Source organism: Monopterus albus, unplaced genomic scaffold (assembly GCF_001952655.1).
Source record: "Monopterus albus unplaced genomic scaffold, M_albus_1.0 scaffold148.1, whole genome shotgun sequence".
NCBI classification, from domain to species: Eukaryota; Metazoa; Chordata; class Actinopteri; order Synbranchiformes; family Synbranchidae; genus Monopterus; species Monopterus albus.
Genome location: NW_018128028.1, coordinates 830,876 through 852,554, shown reverse-complemented (window position 1 = coordinate 852,554; position 21,679 = coordinate 830,876). Strand labels below are relative to the sequence as shown.

Here is a 21,679-nt window from a genome sequence, read left to right as displayed (position 1 = left end):
ATATACTGTATATATTACATGGCAAGAGAGGAAGTATTTTTTGTATTTTTCTAATTGGGTGGAGCAGAGTGGTTTAATTTGGAGTTTCATGCTAGTGCTACTTTAAATGACATACTATAGCTTTAAATCTAATAAAACTATGCATATTTTTCTTTCATTCCTCAGATAATATGTTATGAAACAAAAATAGAATTAGAATCAAAGTCAAGATTAAAAATATCAAAAGTACCCAGTAAAAAAGTGACATGGCAGAGTCACTTCCTCTCTAAACACCGACCAATTCATACTTATCTTTGTGCTTGAGACAAATAAAATGAAACAGAGTACAGTAGATCATAAGTAAGTAAAGTAAGTACATATAAAAAAGGCTATGTAAATGAAGTATGATGCAAAGAATGCCACAATGAGAATGCAAGGCCTTTGCTTTCCATATTAGGAAATTGTTCTCAAGTCAACAAGTTGATGTATCCTCGCTGATAACTCTGAAGAGATCTTCACATGCTGACGCATTGAGAGGGCTTAATGACTCAAAGAGTGCTGCTCTCCATCTAAAATGAACCGTTTTCTGCTGAGAGAGCCTAACCATTAGGATAAGTGAAGAAAGAAACTTGTCTTTAAAGCACATGGAAGCTTTTAATCCTCACATGGCTGTAGCTGTCTTTGTGCCTGGCATCATGTGACGTAACAGTGGTTTAGACAATTAGCTTTGTTTTATTTAGCCTTAAAATTTTTCTAACAGTCAGCCTACTGTAGATACAAACTCACAAAACAATGAATATGCAACACATTTCCCACTCTGTTCTGTATTTATTACAGAGATGTTTTTCAGCGCAGGTAGTAACTGCCCTCTAGAACAACACATGGAAGTGATTTCTGATTGAATAATTTCTCTGTGCTTTTGTGTCCAAAAACATTACCAGTCACAGTTAAAACTGAAAATAAATCTGTTTTATTACATGTACATGACAACCCTATGGCAAAGGTTTAGTTACTTTTAAGGTCAGATTGAGGTTTGAGTGAAAATGATGACTTCATTGAGGTTAAGAGAGCGTCATTTTGTGGTGATGTTAGACCTTTTTTTAACATAAGGAAAAAAATCATAGTCTCCTGTGAAGTCAGATGTATTGTCTGGAGCACTTGTTGAACACCTGATGCTGTTGTTCTGCTCGGGAGGACAATCTCTGTCAGATACTGCATATTCAGCTGTAAATGAATATATGTAAACAAAAACTATTGCAAAAATATTAGGGATGCTTTAAATGTAATGTAGATAAAACAAAGAATTACTGATGGATATAACTGTAGCTGTGAGATAACTGGTAGGTGGACTGTGCACATAGTCTACAGCTCAGTGTCAGTCAGACTAAGCTAAACTTTACTGTTGGCAACATTCAAAGTAAGGAAATGAGCGCGTAACTATGTTCTGAAAATCAGGCAACACCAAGGTAACTGATTATTTGAAATCAGAAGCAATTTTTCGATCCCTCCAACATATAATTGCTATTCACCAGCAGCTGGATGTTTCTGCCTTCTATACTGCAGTGCTTTGTTCTACAGCATAGCAAAGTACAACATGAATAATAGTCATTTTCTCAGCACAGAGTCTCTAAGTGCTGCTAGTGCGGGGGCGTATTTTGGGCACTGTTTGACATTATAAGAGAAAAGGGGAGAGTGCAGTGAAAGACATTAGTCACAGGTGGTTCGTGGCTGCTGACGTAAACGTATGCTGGTTGCAGGGTACCTACATTCATGTACTGTAATAAAGGACAGATTCCAAAGCTGAGGTGAGTGGGCTGTAAAAGACATTATGATGAATGCACTTACTGTAATAGTGGATTCAAATAATAGGGCAAAATGCATTAACAGTTATGTTTAGATTAAAGTTAAAAACTGCCTCTGGACATTTTCTTTGGATTCATACTTGACATATACACAGAGGATGGCTTCCTCTTTGTCTTCTATATTTAACTATTGAAATGTTTGGTCTCTGTGAAAAATCACCAATAATTTGGCAATGCAACAAATTTCTAAGTGCACTAAATAATCAGATGACGTTCTCTAAAGAGACATAATACAGCTGACAGTACATTGACAGTGTATGTCAGTGTTAACTGAGATATACTGTAATGCTTTAGGAAGGGGTTCATTTGTTTAGAATCTGTCAACAGTACACTTAAAAGTATAAGGTTTACCCAGGAACTGTCAAGGAAGATAGTTTAAAACATAAAATGGAAATGCTTGGATGAACAGAATGTGTATTTGGTTGATTGAAGACGACTCAGGACACAAGAGTTTCCCAGCTTAAGCAATTTACTTAACACTGCACACACTACAGCATCATAATATGGTACGATCTTCACAAAGAATCATTTGGAGTTGTCCTGTATTTATGGGGGCAAGTGAAATACCTAGCATCTACATGCTAACTTTAGCCTAACTTAGTCACCTTTAAAGTGGTATATAAATGTGTATAGCACCTTACACAGAGGCTAAGAGGCAGGCTTCAAGGCTGCATGGAAAGTTGCACAGCCTTGAATAATGGTTGTGTTTGAATTACATACAGTTGTCTTGAATGTCCCAGCTATTCCTGGCATATGACCAGTCATGTATGACCACCTGCTGTTCCATGTACCACAATGATGGTGTAATCCTGAACTCATGTTAACCAAAATACAAGTACAGTAAAATGTGTACTTGAGTAAAAGTATTGATTTTCCTTGGTCAGAACATATTTCAGGCAGCATTACAAAAATAACATTAGCACACTGGTTATTTGTTTTGAATTTCAATGCAAGGAGTAAGACTGCAGTCCTTTCACACTACATTTTGTTTACAATTTAAAATACCTCTCCAGAGTGATGAAAGTGGGTGTGGGGTGTGATATTTTTCTTTCAGATCTACAATTTGAATATCCAGTACTTAAACCTTCCGCTGTTTTGCTGCATTGTGCTTAGACAACCAAGCACAGCGCAAACTCTGAATCCCAAGTGCCACGAGGGACATCGCTGAATAAATGCTTAATTCACCCAACTCCAGGTCAGCCGTACTCTCCTGTGTAACTAAACGTCTTTGAGGCCTTATTAAAAGACTGGTCAAAAAGAATAAACACACCTGTTGTTATGGTGTTTGGTGCACTGCTGCCACAGCCCGGCCTAACTATTAACTTTATAATAATTCCAAAGGCAAGTAAGTATCAGGTATCTCAAGACTGCAGCCTACTTTACCTTATCGCTGAGATGTGGAGAGAATTAGAAATTGGTAATCAGCCAACAATCCCTCATCAGCACCACCACATACTCTCTCTCACACACACACAAGACCATTATTCATAACACCACATTAATTAGCTGTTCACCTTTCTATTCACTGCTGTCCTTTAAGCCCTTTTCCATTATGTTTTCATTAGGTAATGATTGTGTATGATTGTCACGGGATGTAAATATCACACTGCAAAGTAAGCCATCATAATGAACCTAATAAGGTTTCTGCAACTGGCTCTCAGGGGAAACAAAATAAGTATAATTTCTGTGCACTATTTAAGATACTCTGAAGTACAGTGTATAGTGGTGCACAGCAAAAGAAGAGTTAATACCTAAATGACTGTCACCATCAAAATGTCTAATGAAAGATGATGCAGAGGGCATCATCGAATTAGTGCAGCTGCTGAAGAAAAAACTTTAGTGTTTGACATTTCCTTTGCACTAGTAAATGAGATTTACATCCAGAAAGAATGTTTGACTTTGTTTTGACATTGTGGTCCCCAAGAAGTACTGTGTGTACCACAGCTGGAGCAATGGGTGGGAGGACATCAAGGATGTATGTCTGTCTGCTAAATGATGTAATAGCATCGCCATCAAGACAAAATTATCAGCAATTATTACTAATATAGAGATATTTTTGAAAAAAAAAAAAAAAAAACTTTTATTGCCAAACGTCTTATAAATATCATTGAATTTAAATTGGGTAAATATAATTGGGTAATTGATTTAATTGAGTTTAAATTCAGCTGATTTCATTTGCAGCCACTCAAACCCTTCACTGAGTTCACTGGCTAGTCGCTAGCTTTGAATGTCTATGATTTACTTGTTTGCTGACAAACGACTGTCTGCTGCTGGAAATGAGGGTGATGCGACCTTTCAGAGTAAACCAATACGGTGCACTTGCAGGGCATAAGACCAAAGCGATGAGTTTAAAGATGCTAAAATGTTCTGTAGGGTTATATGATAACTGCCTGTTTTACATCTGTGAATACATCACGTTGCACCAGCTTTATGTTTCACATATTTTATTAAAGCACAAAGACCTAAACTTCCCAGGTCTCTGGTAGTGTTAAAACTCATGGACACTATTTGCCCTTCTATCACAGTCTAAATTATAATGGGGATCAAAATTAAAATAAAAAAGATGATTGTGAAATTGAAGTATACGTGCTCTCTGGGTGCTTTTGAGTTTGTAAGTAATTTTTTCTTGCAGATATATAATGATGGTTTAGAATAAGAAAAATTGCAACAGAGAGCTACAAATCTTTTTTATGCCTTGCAGTTAAAATCAGCATGACATGTTCAGGAAGTTACTTGTTTATATTCCACTAACTGTGCTACATTTTGTGAGATGCAGTTACAACACTGTCATGTTAAAATTATAATATGAACTGTTTTATGTTCTCCTCATTATTCCTCCATTACTTCACAGTAGACTGCTGCTTTACCGAACGCGCATGCACAAAATCACCCTGTCTCTCATCCAATAATTTCTGTGGACACTTGTGATAGCTTTCTATCTATCAACCTCTGAGCACAAACTGGCTGCTGAGCCCTGGCCGCCAGGGAACTAACTATCATAATTAACAAGTATTCCTTTTTTCCAAAGTGAAGCATGCCACAGCAGAGGGCGTAGTGAGAAAAGGCTAACCCGCAGCTTTCCATTAAAAGTTTAACCAGGTTAGGAGTGAGCAAGAACATCTAACAGTGGGGTGATCAAAGATACAACACACAAAGCAAAGTGTACACGTGAGCACACACAAATTGTGTGCAGCAGAGCACAGGCAGCTACACATAGAGTACTGACATTAAATTGAAACCACTTACACTGCTGGACCACTGAGATATCACTACGTTTCGACACATCAGCAGGTTTATTATGGATATCCAAAATCAAATAGCTTTCACATCTTTTGTTCACGTGCATTCGACGGTTCCATCAGACATAGGAGTGCGTTATCTTGCAAAACAAAAAGCCAAAGCACCTGCTCTTATAACGACAGAGTCTTTGAAGGCATTAGGATGCATATTGACAATGCAGGACCCCGGGCAATTACATAGTGTACCTTATCTTCCTGCCTGACAAGGAGTCCACTTCATTATGAGCTTTTAGCTGACACCTTACCTCAGCCTACCCCACTGATTCATCTCTGCTAATGCAGAAAATGAAATGGCTAAGAGGTTTGTTAAATATATCTGCATTGTTTAACCATAATTCTTGTCCTTAATAGTCCTTTTAGAGCTTCCATTAGTGAGCAGATGCAGTGAATGACAACTGAAGAAAGGACACTGGGGCATGCAGGGGAGGAAAAGCAGTTAATGCAATAACTGAAGGAAAGAAGGATGCATAGTGGCTTGAAGTTCTTTCAAGTATAAGACAATTACCGCAAATAAAGTGGCTTCTCTTCTCAGCCTAATTGTGTGAGAAAATCAGTAATACATATTACAGTGTGGTGATTTATTGATATATTCATTATTTCAAGAAAATCCTTGTGCATTCCAAGAACATCATGGTAAATAACAGAGGGGCTAGTTTTACTAGAATCGGGTGACAACTAATAGATTGCATGTTTCGGTTAAAGGGCTTCAGATGGTTAGACTTATCAACTTTTAAATGAAGGTAGTAAGGGTGCCTGTGTTTTTCTTTAGAGCATCCTTCATGGGTGATGCTGCTTTCTTTAACTGTGTTTACCACTTCTGCTTTTGAAATAGTGAAATAAATGCCCTGAAATATCTTTGTTAGGCAGGTGCTATGCTGAAACCTCTCCAGTTTACTGAAATGATCAATTTGAGACTGCTGATGCAAACCATAAGCTTAACACCGTCATTGATGTGAATGTGATAATGTACATTTTCTGACAGTGACATTATGCATTCTGTTTTCACACCTATCTCTATTGTGTCTAAACATCCTGTCTGGTCCTGTCAGTGCACCTCAGTGCTCATTCAGCAAAGTGATTCTTCTTTGTGTTCCCATTTTGATTAAAAATTTAGGTCCAGGCCTGTGTGTTAATGAGCTGTAATTACTGATGAGGGCTAATTGTACCTGAGAGAGAGAGAGAGAGAGAGAGAGAGATCAAGAGAGAGAGAGTGTGAGAGAATACACCAGACAGTACATTGAGAGTGTATGTCAGGGTTAACTGAGATATACTGTAATGCTTTAGGAAGGGGTTCATTTGTTCACAGTTTGTCAACAGAGGAGTTAAAGGTACAAGATTTACAAAGGAACTGTCAAGGAACACAATTTAACATAAAATAAAACAGGAATGCTGGATGAATGGAATTTGTTGACCTTCATATTTGGTATTTGTCTGTTTTTTCTGTTTAATTGGACAGCAAGAGTATTTTTGGACATACAACAGCATCAGGTGTTTTATGGGATATGCTCCAACTTCTAAAAGTTCGCTGAGTTCATGATGTGCCCTGGAAAAAACAATAGTGGAGAGATGAAGAAAAAGTAAACCTTAGTGTATGTTGTGTGTGTGTTAGGGGGGCTAGAAGAGAATGTGCAATAAAGTGAATGTGAAAAATAAAAACAGAAAATAGTATGGATGTAATGAGGGAACAAAGGTCAGGCTCTCTTTCCTGAATATATAAGATGATGGATAGCGGGCAAAAGATGAGGAAAGTACAGGGAGATGAGTGAAGAATACACAGGAAAGAGAATTAAAGTTCATTTATTTGAGTGGAAGAAATTGGGGTGAAAGAAGGATAACCTAAAGCTGAGTGAATACTGGCTTTACATGCAAATGTGTTACTCCGCATAACTCCAAACGAATGATAATGTTGCTCCATAATTTTGCATATAAGCAACTGTTTCCTTATAAGTTCACAATTTCGATTTAAAAAGTGATAGCTTGGGTTGTGCTGCCCTCAGGTGTCCAAAAAGTATTGCAGGGTTAAGTCTTCCAAATAATTTTACAATTAAAAATGTTTTTTGGGAATGACTGTCTTGTATCTTTAAATAGACTTATGCAACTTTTACTTTTTATGTTTCACTATGGCTGCCATTCTTTGCTATGTGCAGATTAGTGAGTGTGACTCAGTGTAAATATGTTCAATTTTTCAATTTGTTTTTTCACAAATCTGTGAATTGTTACCTCATTTGTTTCCAGCATTCCCATCAAATCATTCCACTCATTTGCCCGGCTGTGTTGGGTAAGTGTTTTTTTTTTTTGACACTTGCGACTAAAAGCCTCTGTGTCTCCAGACAGACAGATCCATTTTAGAGTCCACAGTGGTTAGAGAATCTAATCTGGTGCTATGGCATGAGCAGCCTATGTCTGCTATGTGCATGCCAATGACTCATTTACCCTTACTATTACAGGAACTACCACTGGGCCTTGGTGGTGCTAATTAATATCTTCCTACTTTCATGTCAGATCTGATTCTTATTTCGGATTCCATACTGGACATGTCAAAATCCTCCTGGGTCAGGTGTAGGAAGCTGTGGGAGGCTGTTATCTCCAGATTCCAGAGTCTTTCTGCCTCTTGCGATCGAAGCTGCAGGCAGCTTGTCTTTGAAATATATAATTTGCACAATTATGAAATGAACGTGGATGTTCTTGAGTCGGTTTATCTTCAAAAAAAATGGGCTGAAATATAAAATTAGAGCATGTTTCAGTAATTGAAGTGTCATCAGTTAGTTCAATATTATACCACTGTTAAGCCTGCTCTCTCACTGGCGGATGCAAGGGTGGAACGAGCAGACCTGACAACCACAAGACTTAGATTTTACTCTATTTGAATTGACTTGTACTCTACCCTCTAAACAACAACACCATCATGTTTATTATTGCTGTCAGTACCACTGCAGGGACATGATGCTTTCATCACTATGGACTCCAGCTACCACTTTAGGACCTGAGAAACAAGAGGTCTTACTTCCCAGATGCAGCCAGTCTGAAAAGAAAGAGGAAGATGACCCACACACTGCAGATTAACTCATTAGATTACTTCTACTCACACAATGAGACATGTCAACAATGAATGAACAGGGTCACACAGATCAGGAAACCAGGATACTAAAACTAAAACTGCTTTGGCAACAGCCTGAACCCGTGAACTAGTGATAACTTTAGAATTAAAACTTACTTAATTCAGGTACCCTCTGGAGATTTTGACCACTAGTAGTGCAATGGAGCACATGCACAAGTATGCAAGTGACGCAGTACACATTCCTGCGAACATTGTTTTGTTTTTATCTAACACTAAATGTAAACTAAAACGTTGTTTAGTTAAAAGAAAACTCCATACTGCACCTTTAAGTTTGTCCAAATGATTGTTAATAGATATTTTTAATCCTATTGCAGCCTTTTACAGTGCATTCCACCACCAAATTTGAACTCTGTTCATGGAAGTGCCCATGCCCATGTTTGTGACATACATTTGTATGCTTGTGCTGGCAGTGCACAATGTAAAAACAATACAATACACACTTATCACAACATTGCTCTGCAGGTCCATCATTGCTCAAGCACTGTGCAGATCAAAAACTGTATAGGGAACCTTTAAGGTTTTGGCATTATGAATGGACAATGATATAGACTGGAGTCACAGCATAATGCAAACCAAAGGAGCATTACCGGAGTTCTCCAAGTGAGGGTCCCCCTTACTTTTGGAGCAAACCTACCGTAGAAGAAAACAAAGTCTGTGGCAGAGAAGGGAGATCATTAGAGACTCATGAAACAAATAGAGAATTTTACATTTAGCCTTGTAAATTCAGTTCTGACAGTGCACTTAAATCCATCCATCCGTTCATCTTCGTCCACTTTATCCGAGACCGGGTCGCGGGTGCAGTAGTTCGATCAGAGCCTCCCAGACTTTCCTCTCCCCACACACCTCCTCTAGCTCTGAACACCAAGGCGTTCCCAGGCCAGCCAGGAGCCATAGTCTTTCCAACAAGCACTTAAATAATTTGTTTATTTGAATTTTATGCAAATCAGAAAACACCATTTGCACTTTAGTTTTACTATAAAGTGCAGCACTGGGTTGTCATGTTATTAGCAGCCAAAATGAATAGAGTGCGAAACAGGGTGGTGTGTGAAACTGCAACATGACCACACACAGTCATCTGTGAATTTGAATTTCAACAGATTTATTGCAGATGTGAGCTTAAGATTTTTAGTATAACAAAATTCTTTTTCATATTCAGGCTCTTTCTACCTTGCCAGCAGCTCTTTATAGTGGTGCTGCTGTAATAAATTAAATCATGTTCAGGTCTACAGTGGATGTTGGGTTAGGTTTTCTGACTATTAATTGTCCAGTTCTTGGTTTCATTTCAAATTTGCAGCATCAGAAAACATCACACTCGCCATTTCCACTGATTCATTACAAAACCACTAGCACACAGTTCATCTGCTTTGTAGTATATCATCATCCAGATGTTGTTAACAGATTTCCATAAATTGTTTTTTCATGGTCACTGGCTGCACCAGCATGTCCTTCAGTGTTACTACAATGGGGTGGATTTAAAAATGAATCTTAGCAAACAGTGCGGACAACGTCTGAGCACGAGAACACCACGAGCAATATATCTGTCTTTAACCCACAAAAAGTGTGTTCCATTTTTGTCGCAACGTGTTCCTCATGAGCTAAGCTATTACTGCTAATGAATAAAAACAACACAAACATTTTATGTTGACATGTACAGTTAAAATATTTTGTGCTTTTGTGTCTCTCAACAGATACTCAGTGACCAGATGCTTGACTTTGTGTGTGTCTGTGAGTGATTGTGGGGGTCCCCAGTTTAGAAACATAACCTCCTCTCAACCAGTCAGCATTCAGAGATTGTAAGTACTTATTCCATGTTCCATTTTCCTCCTTCTGCTCTTTGTAAGTTAACAGTGTTCAAGGTTCCTGCAGGATCCCTTTGTTAATATCTCACTGTGCTGTGATTTATATTGTACAGAAGCAAAACCCAATTCAAAGTTAAAGTGACTACTAGGCAGAACACGGACCATATGAAGAAAGATTTTAAACTCCTTCCAGTTTGATCTAACAATAGCATATAACACCCAGTCTTATAAGGATTAAATGGTAAATCTTTCATCCATGTGACTCAAAGGCAAAAGCTGTAGAGTAGAGTTAAATTTTGTTTAAATGCATAACATCTTTCTTGCTAACTGATCATTCTGTTTTAATTAGCTACTTAAAACAAGTCATGCATAATTATTACCAGTGCCCTGTAACCTTCTCAGTCTCTCTGTCTTTCACTTTGTCATAATTTACATCCTGTTAGAGGTTATGAACCGAACTCTGTTTTGGTGAGAAGCTGGTGTTGTCGTGCTATTGTAGTGAAGGTATGATAACACACAGAGCAGCGCTTTGCCTGTGTGTGTGTCCTCTGCAGCTTTCTGCTTACATTTGCCACCCTGCACTGACTCCATGCCAATGAGCAGAAAGCTGATGCAGAGTGGTGGCCTCCCTGTTATAACCAGGTACATCAGCCAGCAGTCGTTGCCACAGCAGAATGTGTGTGAGGGGGTAGAATAATTCCGCAGAGTAAATGACTGCAGTCAATACAGTAATTTCATTTGCTGCAGTCATAAGCGACTGTGAGAAATTTTACTGTATATCCAATTAATATTTAGTATTATGACACTATAACTGACATTAATTTTTAGATAATAAAGCATCTGTTCTTCATTTTATTGTTAACACAAAAAGGAAAGCTTCTCTTAATTAGCACGTGAAACACAATATTCACAAAAATTAAAAACATGTTTATCCCCACAGCATTTCAGAATTATTATTAACTCACTGGCCCACTTATTGTCTCAGAGGGATGACTACTTAGGCCTGTTGGGACCTCCTCTATGATGATTCAGTGCCACACATTTTATCACCTTGCTGGTTTTTTGTCCACCAAATTAATATGGGTCAGTGTCAGAAACACTGGGATGCAAAGACTTGCTGTGTATCTTTCATTTCAGCTGATAGTGGGTAGCGTGCTGACCTGATATTTACAAAGTTTTTGGGAGATGTTAAGATTGTAAACTAATACTATGAGGACCTGCTGAAAACTGAACACTGAACATGGCTGGATTTATGTGTAAACTGACTGTAGTTTTCAAACATTTGGCATGTTTCAAGTGGGGTTTGCCCAAGCAGATAACTTCAGTAATGATCTTACATCAAGTCTAAGGGGTCTGCAGCTCATTTTTAGTGCTAAACAGTGAAACTGCGTGTGTTCATTCTTACTAAGGAGCCACAGTGGGGTTGTACACTGAAGAAAATGCAAGGATTTGTGTGTCGGGTATTTACAGTATAGTCATAAACCACTGTGCACAATTTAAAAAATTTGACCTGATGATGATGGTTGATGAAAGCTCAGAAGCTCATCAAAGTTTTTAGGATTTTTCAACTGAGAACCCCAAACGTCTTTATAAAATTTCATGGTAATCCATTTAAAAATGCTCAAAGCGATAGACTGACTCACCCACATGCCACTAGTGAAGTCAAAAGGTTTGATTCAGATGAGAACCAGATACGTTACACCTCCTCTAGCTTCACAGCTGCATGTTGTACTGTAGCATCATAGTAATAAGATGCCACTCCTGAATACCTCAGTATCACCACAGGAGGTGAGAAGCCAGCATCCTTCACCACTTCACAGAGATTTGAGCAAACTGTACTGATCAGAAGAAGGCCACAGAGGGGTTCTGGGGATAGACAACATCTATCCATCCATCCATTTTCTACCGCTTAGTCCCTGAACAGGGTCACAGGGGGGGCTGGAGCCAATCCCAGCTGGCAATCGGGCGAAGGCGGGGTACACCCTGGACAGGTCGCCAATCCATCGCCGTAAACAACATAGATGTAGCAAAAAATAAAATGAAAAAGCCCTCTGTGATCTGTCTGGGGGGGATATAAACAGCTACTCAAGCGTACAAAAAAGTGTTGCCAGAAGAACAGAAGGAGACGGGAGTTTGTTTTTCACCTGCACCTTTATATGTGTGATATGCATAGTAATACTTTTGATCTCTGAGTCCATGTGAATGTATACCGATGAGGAAGTAGTGATTACTTTAGGCCCTGGGTCCATGTAAGGCACAGATAAATCATCAGACGTGTCACAAACACCTAATGTAACTATAGTTGCATCTGCATCCACCCTATAAGATGGAATTTATTGGACTCTTGCACCTTACACCTTACACTTACTGTGGTTCATTTCTTCCTAAATGCTTCATAGGCTGATAGTGATTCAGGGATAAATGTGGGATTTACCTGCAAAATCCCTTTAAGATTGAGCAACATAAGCATCTAACAGCAAATAACCAGGTGACCATAAAGATATTGAACCATGTTCAGAGGTGGTAACAAATCTTTTCCAAAGGTTTTCATCAAAGATGAACCTCAATACAGAGAAGACGTTTATCACTGAGTTCTGTTCTTAAACAGCATCCCCTGCAGTTAAGAAGTCTCTTTTCCTGTTTTGCTAAGTTACTGACATGGGAAGTGACCTGATTCAGTTATATTGATCAAATTGGTTAAATAACAGTCTGCCCTTTGACTTTATATGGTGGAGATATCTCTGTCTGATGAGCCAAGCTCTACTGCAGGACCTCAGTGTGTTTCCCCCATGCAGCAACTCCAGACACCCTGTTCACAGCCGTTAGAGCCAAAATCAGCCAGCCTGGATTTCCTAATGGGGAGCATTTATCAAGTCCAAATCAGCAGTCTGAACCTCAGCCTCTGGGACATTGCTATTATTTAGACACCATACCTCTGTGCATCTCCTACATGTGGCATTTAGTCTTGCTTCTATCAGCTGCTCCAGCTTCTGCCCTTGCTCAGTTTGCTATATACAACTTTTAGTTTTTTTCTCCTTCTCCCTGTGCATGAAAGTTCTGTGATGGTGATTTTACAGCAGTCATCAAACACAGTGAATTTTTAATATCTCTGGCCCCTTGAGCTGAGAGGCTCTGAGGCCCATCAAATGTCCTTTACAAGCTTGCATACAGACATCCAAGCTGAGCTTGTGCCAACATGATGACATAAGGAACAATGGTAAATAATGAGGTGGAGAGTGCCTGTTGATAATAACTGCTGGCAAACCTGTGAAACTGCAATCAGCCCTTCTCAGGCAGATCATCCTTTTTTAAAAAGTTGACTGACTTCAGGCCAGTCCTTATTCTGAAATCTCTTTCTTGATCTCAAAGGTTTTTTCATGCATGGATAAGACAGGATGTGCTTACTCGTGTGTGTGTCTTACAAGTGTACATCAGCGTGCGTGATCATCTCCAGACTCATCAACATGGTACTCATCTCACTGTCTGGCAGTGAGTGGCTCTGTCACACTGGGTGACACCGCACTCTAACTAATCACATTGAAGGACCAGTAATGAAGTCATTATGTGCTCTGAGAGTTTCATCTTGACATCCCCTTTTCCCACTAAAGAAACAACTAATATGGAAATACATGTAAAAGGCTTGAAGGCATAGTGGTAACTGATTAGTATTGATTAGCAAAAATGGAGTTTGACAAGTGAAATATAGCTCTGAACAGGAAGTGGTTATTACATGTAGTTGACACTTGTTTTAATGTTGTACATCCTCATAAATTATGACAGATTGCAGGCTTAAATAATAGGTTGTCTGTTATTTGAGCATACAGAACATATAGGATGCATCACACCATACATAATATTTTTAGCCTAGTTTGCTCATAGCAATAATATTAAACTTGATCTAAAAAGCTTGAAAGTTTTGTCCAACTTGGAGCATAACAGCGGCAAGAATCTTAAAACTCCTACATGGCTTCACCAAACCCATTAGGCAGTGCTGTGTCCTTCACAAAAGTCATACCAAAATCCCCTTTAAAAGGTCATTTTGAGTGATGGGAAAACATAATTAAGCAGCTGCCATCAGCAAATTAATTTTCAGCAGCGCAGTGGTGCTGTCATGTATATCAAATTCCTCCAAAATGTGGTACCTCAATAATATCAAGCTGTGATGCAATTTAATACAATACATGGATTTTGAAATAAATATGAAACATCTGTGAAACTTGCAGTGTTCATTTTGTTGAGGCTGTTATATCGAATTGATGCATTAGATTGTGCTGTATTGTAAAATTTAGTTTGACCATGAAAGGGAAGTAAAATATAATTATACAGTACGTATGGGTGTACTACTGTATGTATGCACAGCCTAGAAATACTGCCCAAGTATTAGCATTTTATATTTTGTGAGAATAAGCCCTTTTTCAATTTTACATTTGCTGAAGGCATATAGCTCTTGAACAACTGTGTGCAAGATAATATAAGTCTTTCATACTTTCTGGGTCATCCTGAGCTAGGTCAACTTCTGTGACCTCTCTCTTTTTGCTTTTGTCTGCCATTGTGAATGTTTAAAAGATGCCTCTGCTCCAACAATACCTTTCAAAGCAGATGTAAGGTATCCCTGTAGGTGTCATTTTATGTCATGATCACTGATAAGACTCAAATAAATGTAGTGGAAAGACATTTTTTCCTTCAATACATTGACCTAGACCTATCATAACTGACTGATTTATTTAGAGATTGGACTAAACTTGACTTTGCTGATTCTTAATAGAGGGATTACATTTTAATTTTAATTTAATGAGATATTAATCTATACAATGATTCTGAAATTAAGACACAAATTAAGAATCATCTGTATATAATGTGCTGTCATACTTCTCAAGGCATGAATGATCTAGAAATGAAGTTTAAATCGGTTTTAAAATGTGCAAATTGTTCCGCATTTCTGTCTAGCAAACCGAAGGAATAGATTGTGGATTGAGTTCAAATTGACATGTAAACAACACAGAACATTTCACATTAGAATCAAGCACCACTTGCCTGGAGAAGAGTCTAGTGTTTTCTGAGCTACCCATCCATCCCAGTGTCTTCTTAATGTGGATTTTACATGGGTGTATTAAGGGGAATCCATTCCAAGATTTAAACATTGTAACAAGTTACTTGAATGAAAATTGCTCACCTGGTAGATGAAAAAAAAAAATTCAAATACAGGTTTGGTTCCAGCTTGTGCAGCCGACTGCAGAAGCATAATAATGTTTCCCCCACCCCTGCCCTCCTGTTTGGGAATAGTTTACAAACATTTATTTCACTTTTCTGAGCTATGAGGACTTTTTAATAACATAAAGCCCCTGCTGATTAAAATTACATAATGCAATGAGTGATAATTGACCTTGTTTTCAGTTTGAGATGTCCTGTCTACACTTATACAGACATTTCTTTCATCATTTTGGTCTGTGGAGAAAATGCTTTTTGGGTTGCAGGGGAATTTTTGTTGCAGTGTTAGTGGCCATTGGGTTTGAGTGGCACCGCTGTGTCCAGCTTTCATAATAGATTCATGGGACTTTCTTCTTCATATACTATGTGCAATAATATGTATCTATTTTTTAGCCTAGAATTTATGAGATGAAGAAAAACCTACTGCTTTGCAGGTCCAATTGGATCATTCTAAGACAGACTGAAGTGTGAGCAAATGACGGGATGAAATAGAGTTCTGTTTTTGCAAACTTCTGTAAGACAGTTGATCCAATAATCTCTGGATTTGGCATGCAGTGTCTTTTGGAATCCCAAGACTAAAAGTTATTAGCAGATTGTTGGCACTTGTAGTAGTTTAGCTGCCACAGGCCAAAAAGATGAGTTTTAACTTGTGAAAACAAAGTTAAGCCATGAGGAAACTTGACATGATAGGGCATGTTTGTCATCCTACTGTATGTCAGCATGCCAATTCTAAAAATAAATCTCTATGGTAAGAGAACTTGTAGTTTTAAAATACTTTTTACATTCAGTATCTTAAGGAACTCTGTAAAAATACAGCAACACTTATTAGATTCATTCCCATGGCATTTGGACTTGCCAAAGGCTATATGTGGCAGCTTGACAGCAGGCAGGCACACCCACACAAACATAAACACATTCATATGCATGCACATAAACTCAAATACATTGAAAGAGAAGAATGATGTGCAGAGACAGACAAAAAATGAATCCCAGACAGATGGTTTGTAGCAGAATACAAAGAAGCTAAAGATTAGGAATAGAGCTGTGTGCATGATGAGGTGCCAAACTGAATCAGACACACATACATGCACATGGATATAGCTCTTCTTCTAAATCATTATGATATTATTTCGTGAGTAATAATATGTGGCAGGTACTTTGATAATATGAGGGAAGAAGTACAGTAATAGCCTTCCACACACTAAATACAATATATACAGTACACATCAGTCACTATGCATAGCTTTGCACACCAGTGTGTGTGCATGGACATGAATAAAAAAAGATTGTGCAAGCTTTGTACAATAACTAAATCACTGCCTTAAATAGCATTAAGATTTCTATGTTTAACATGGTGTTTGATGCCCATAGTGATCTGATGGATGTAAGCCTCCGGGTATGTTCAGTTAGAGAAACAGTTATTATTATACGATACATGTTTTGTGAAAAAAAAAAAAGGGTGAGCGGAAGAGAGATCACGACTGTAGTAAAGAGCAGCATGATTATGAGGGTGATGTACGTATATGTAGATCTACATGTAGATTGTACAGTGTGTCCTCTTACTCCTAACCTCTCTTCATTCCTCAGCCCTACGGCTTACAGCTGCTGTGTTGTAGCAATGATCCTTTGCTTCTTGCTCCACAAGTTGCTATGGTAATCGGTGACCTGAGGAATATGTAATCACTACCTACTCAGTCCACAAATATTTTGGTAAAAAATGTGAGAGGCAATTATTTTTTGCCAAAATAATGTCAGACTAGATCACATAAATTCCCTGATAGTCTGATGAAACTTCAGTGTGCAACAGTATCTGGTAACAGTGATAAATAAAATGGCAGAGTTTAAAGGATTAACAGATAAAAGATTCACAGGAAATGAATTGGCAACAATTTTCAAAGTTGATGAATAAATTTTCCAATAAAATTTGCAAAGATTCATTGTCTGCAGCTTCTTCAGTGTGAATATTCATAATTTTTAGTGATCTCCCATAGTAAAGTGTATATATATTTGGTTTTGGGTTGGTTCAAACCAGCACTCTGAAGATACCAAGTGGGAATCACTATATTTGGACATTTTGGAAAACAAATGTCTGCTTGATTATTTCAAGAAAATTATCTGATAAAATATTTTCATTTACAGTATCATGAAAATAATCGTTACTTGATAAAATATTATGGCTTTGCTTTAGACTTACCGAATACAAGTGACTATGTGTATATGTCTACAAGAACAATAATGCAGTAGAATATCCTGAGCATGCCCAAAAGCTTGATGTACTGTATCTGCACACTGTAATCTTCATATATACATCTACATCCTTAAAGACATTCTGTCTGGGGCTGATTAGTCTGTTGGTCTGTGTACTTCTCACACTCAGGCTTTCTGGAGCATGAAATAAGCTTTCCTAAAGAACAGTGGAGAGAGTGGCTGATGTCCCCTGCTATTTCTTAATTAAGAACAGGCAGCTCTCATCTTAAAATTGCAAATGTCACCTCAGTGCTTCTGGCTACTGTTCCAGTCCTTCCTTTTGGTTGTGGCTCTTAAGTAAAATGCTGAGGTGCACTCTGAGTAATTGAGCACTTGGTCATACTCTTAACAAGATACAATGAGTGAAGGTCTCTGTAGTTACTGTGGTAGGTCATTCATTATTTCGTAATCCCACAGATAAACTCGTGAATGAATTTTTGTTCTTAATGATGGACTGAACAAAATGAACCGTGAAAGCCCAGAACATGTTCCCAGTAGTTTCTTTTTCAAAGCAGATAAACAGATTCTCAGTTTTCTTTGTTCTCCCCTTCCCCTGCTTCTTCTACCTCTAAATCCCATCCAGGGGATATGTGATGTTGTTTGTGTGATGTGTGCGCATGTGATGTGTGTGTGCATGTTTGTGCACAATGCGCTCTTGACTGTGATGAGTCAAGAGGAAGCAGTTCAATGATAAGAAACCTATCAGTGTGCACACCTGCTAACCTGGCCCCTGAATATTGGACTGCACAAGTTGATTGCATCCCTCTCATTGTCACAGCAAAAAATCCCAAAATGTTGTGATGAAATGAAATGCGGTGTGCAGACTTCAAGCATCAGTTCTGCCACGGAATGCATTTCATCCCTTCTGTGACATAAATTTATGTTGAAAATTAATTTTCTTTTTTTATTGTTTTGAATTCAACATGTGATTAACCCTCAAAACAGAGGAGACACTGAAGCTTTGAAGATGAAGCAGCCCCTAGCCTCAAAAACAATTTTGTCTGAGCTCTACAAGCCTTAGTACATTTGTCACTGTACAGCAAAAAGCTGCAGTGTTTTCGCTGACAATATAGCTTCTGTCAGTGCAGTTATAATCCTTTCAGCTTGTTTTACCTTAATGGCCTCACCAACTCTGAAAATGTGTTGCCAATACATAGAGCTCTTTTTATGGACACTGAATATCTTGTGTCTTTTCTGTACCAGCTGACCTTATTATCCTGAATGGCTCATAAGCACATAACCTGTGTCTCAAGCTGCCTTTCAGTCATGGTGCTCTGTGTGTTTTGTCTGCCGCTCAGTGGAACAGCAGAAGGAAGGCTATAAATGTCATTCACTGCACAGTATCATAAAGCACAACTGTTAATTAAGCAGTCTGAAATTTGCGTCCTAAGTTCTGAGCAAAAAGCTTGAGCATATGCTTACATAGGTGCAAACATGTCTGGCTACAGTACTAACCAGCGCTCACACCAACCATGTCTAATTTATTAACTATATTCAATACGCAAACATTCCTCCTCATAAAAACCACAGTCATCTGATTTACCCACCCAAACCGTGCCTCCCCTATCATTTGTTCCTTTCTCCTCCCCACATCTCAATACATGTAAATAAACAGTTTATTGGTCTAACCTCATTGTGCCTCTGTCACAGTGCCATCACTTTGCAATCATTTGCTTTCTCAAACTTCACACACATCACTGAGCACAAATTATCACAATGAACTGTAGTGGGGAGGAGAGGAGACAAGCTCTGACGATCAGCTAATAACTGAGACAAGTCTAGAGCCTGAAGGAGAGAGGCTATGAAAATTAACATAAAATGTCAAATTAGGTGCTTTTGGCTCTAGGGACTTTGTTCTAGGGACTACCTGACTGGGGAGCTCCCTCGAGAATGATGGTTACATACAGTAACCCAAGCTTCTATGAGTTTAGGCGTAGCCCTCTAAGAGCTGTCGCTATTGGGTTCATCCCTCGCGCATGTGCACTCCTGAAGAGATTTTCTCGCACCCTGTGCCCTGCACTGGGCTGTCCTCAAACAGGTCCTCTGTGGTGGCATAAATGATGAAAAGAGATTATGAAAAGAAATGGATTTTAGTGTCTGTAGTCCAAAAAGTAAAAAATGAAAATAGCTGAAATTATTACAAAGTTTACACAAAAGTGTGATGTGTGCGCATGTTAACTTTATTATTTGTGATGTAAATACACTTACCGGTATATTTCTCCTATTCCCAGCTTCACCATCATGACACAAATGATCTCCAGTGCACTGGAGGTGCAGTGCAACACATTTAATGTAACAGACATGATTTCAGTGATTGATCGCTTCAAATAGTCCTGCAAAAGGTTCGATACGGCAGAGCAGCCAGAGCATTACCTGCAATCTTGTTGATTATCTCCACATTCACATCGATTATCATGTGGTCCCCTCTCTCCTCATACTCAAACTATCATTCTGTGGTTGCTGATACGGAGCTACGTTATTGATCACAGCCCATTAGGTTGCAGCCTGATTCATCACATCTCTTAGCAAAGCCATCACTCAGTGGGCCCCCTATACTTGCAACAGGAGTAAACACTCCTTCTACAGGTACACTTTACATGGGGACCTTCTATAAGACATATTCAAAGAGGCTGTCAGAGCCAGAGACTCTGAGATGCTGCTTGACTTACTTTATCCCTATGAAGAGCTGAAAGGTGACTGGGTGTATACCATTCAATATGTGTTATAAACCAAACAAAAAAGGTAGAACTGATGGGAAAATGTTGACTGTCCATTAACTGTGCTGGTTAACATTAAACTTGTCAGTCTCACTCGGCCTGTGCCATTTTGCCTCACCAGTGGGAGAAACAAACAAATATACAATACGTGCATGCAATGGTCAATATGTCATGGCAGCAGAAGAACAGGTATCATGCTGACTGAGAGCAGTGGAGTGGTGCTAAAAGAACTTCAATGAGCATGCTTATTAACTCTTTGTAAGATATCATGGAACCATTTTCTTTAAATATTGAACACCCTGACTAGTGTTAGTAACCGAATTACACGTGATAATGACAACTGCAACAAGAATTGGATGTAGTCAGCTGTTCTGCTTCAGTGCAATAGTCAGGCTTTTTTAGATATGTGCACCAGAGCAAGCTACGTATTCTTCTCTCCTCTCCTTCGCCCAGGGTGCATTAAATGGATTAAAGCACTAAGAGCAGCCAAGCATGTATTCATTTCCTCCACACTGAGGGTGAGAGCAGCAAACAGCAGACAGCATATTATATCACAAAGTCCCTGGCCTATCTCTCCAAATCAAAGAGGGAAGATTAAAATATTTAGAGAAGATAAAATCTTCTTCATTAAATAGCTTTGTCTGTTTAATGTTTTGTTCTGTGGTGATTTTTGACCAGCACAAGTAGGTATTACCCATAGACTTGGTATAAAAGTGAATGACAAGTCGGTACTTCCTGCCACTGTGCAAAAGTGGAACCAAAACAGAGGCAGACATCTTGCTTTTGTGAGCCATTTTGCAACCAGAGGTAGAACTGCAGTATCAGTTTGCCAATCAAAGCAGCCAAATCATTTGAAATATATTGTCAAATAGCCTATTAAGAAAAACCTTATCAGAAAAATGACTACTTGTACACAAATTAGTATAATAATATCTATCTAAAATGACAGAAATCACCTTTTGGAAGAATGTGTTTGATGTGTACCTGGAATTTGTAGTTTGGCTCATGTCCCATCTGTTAACACACAGGGAGCGGGGGTCATGACCTGTACTGCAAACTGTTGGTAATGGCTTCACTTCTGATTGCTTTCATGTCTTCCACTTTTAAATATAATTTATTAGTATTACCGCACTCATATGGGAAATAAGATGTGAATAAAAATGTATCAAAATATAATGGCCAAGAAACTGTGCTAAAAATAAAACGCTTATGGTTTTGGCTCCATGGGCTGAAGTTAGAAACAAAGAGCAGATGTGACTGATGTACTTCTGCTTTATCTATTCGCAGCAATGCTAGCGAAGCAGCTTGTGCTAAATCACACTGGGCTCCTGAAACACTTGAATATCTGATAAAATATTGAAAAAGTTAACACATTGTCTCATGGTTCAAGTCGGTGTTGACTTTTTCAAAAATGTTGGGGGCAAAACAACTGAAATGCACTGACGGTGAA

The 21,679-nt window shown here is 38.5% G+C and overlaps 1 protein-coding gene across 5 annotated transcripts in view; it reads left to right on the top strand.

Moving 5' to 3' along the window:
- The window catches only part of frmpd3 (FERM and PDZ domain containing 3), a 71,286-nt gene that overhangs the window by 22,902 nt on the left and 26,705 nt on the right, over positions 1–21,679 (top strand). For 4 of the 5 annotated variants that reach the window (XM_020614625.1, XM_020614624.1, XM_020614628.1 and 1 more), the window contains exon 2: positions 9,947–10,051. The exons of the other annotated variant lie outside the window; for it this stretch is intronic. The gene's annotated coding sequence lies outside the window, so the exon portion shown is untranslated. The remainder of the gene's footprint in view (positions 1–9,946; positions 10,052–21,679) is intronic. 5 annotated transcript variants of the gene reach the window in all.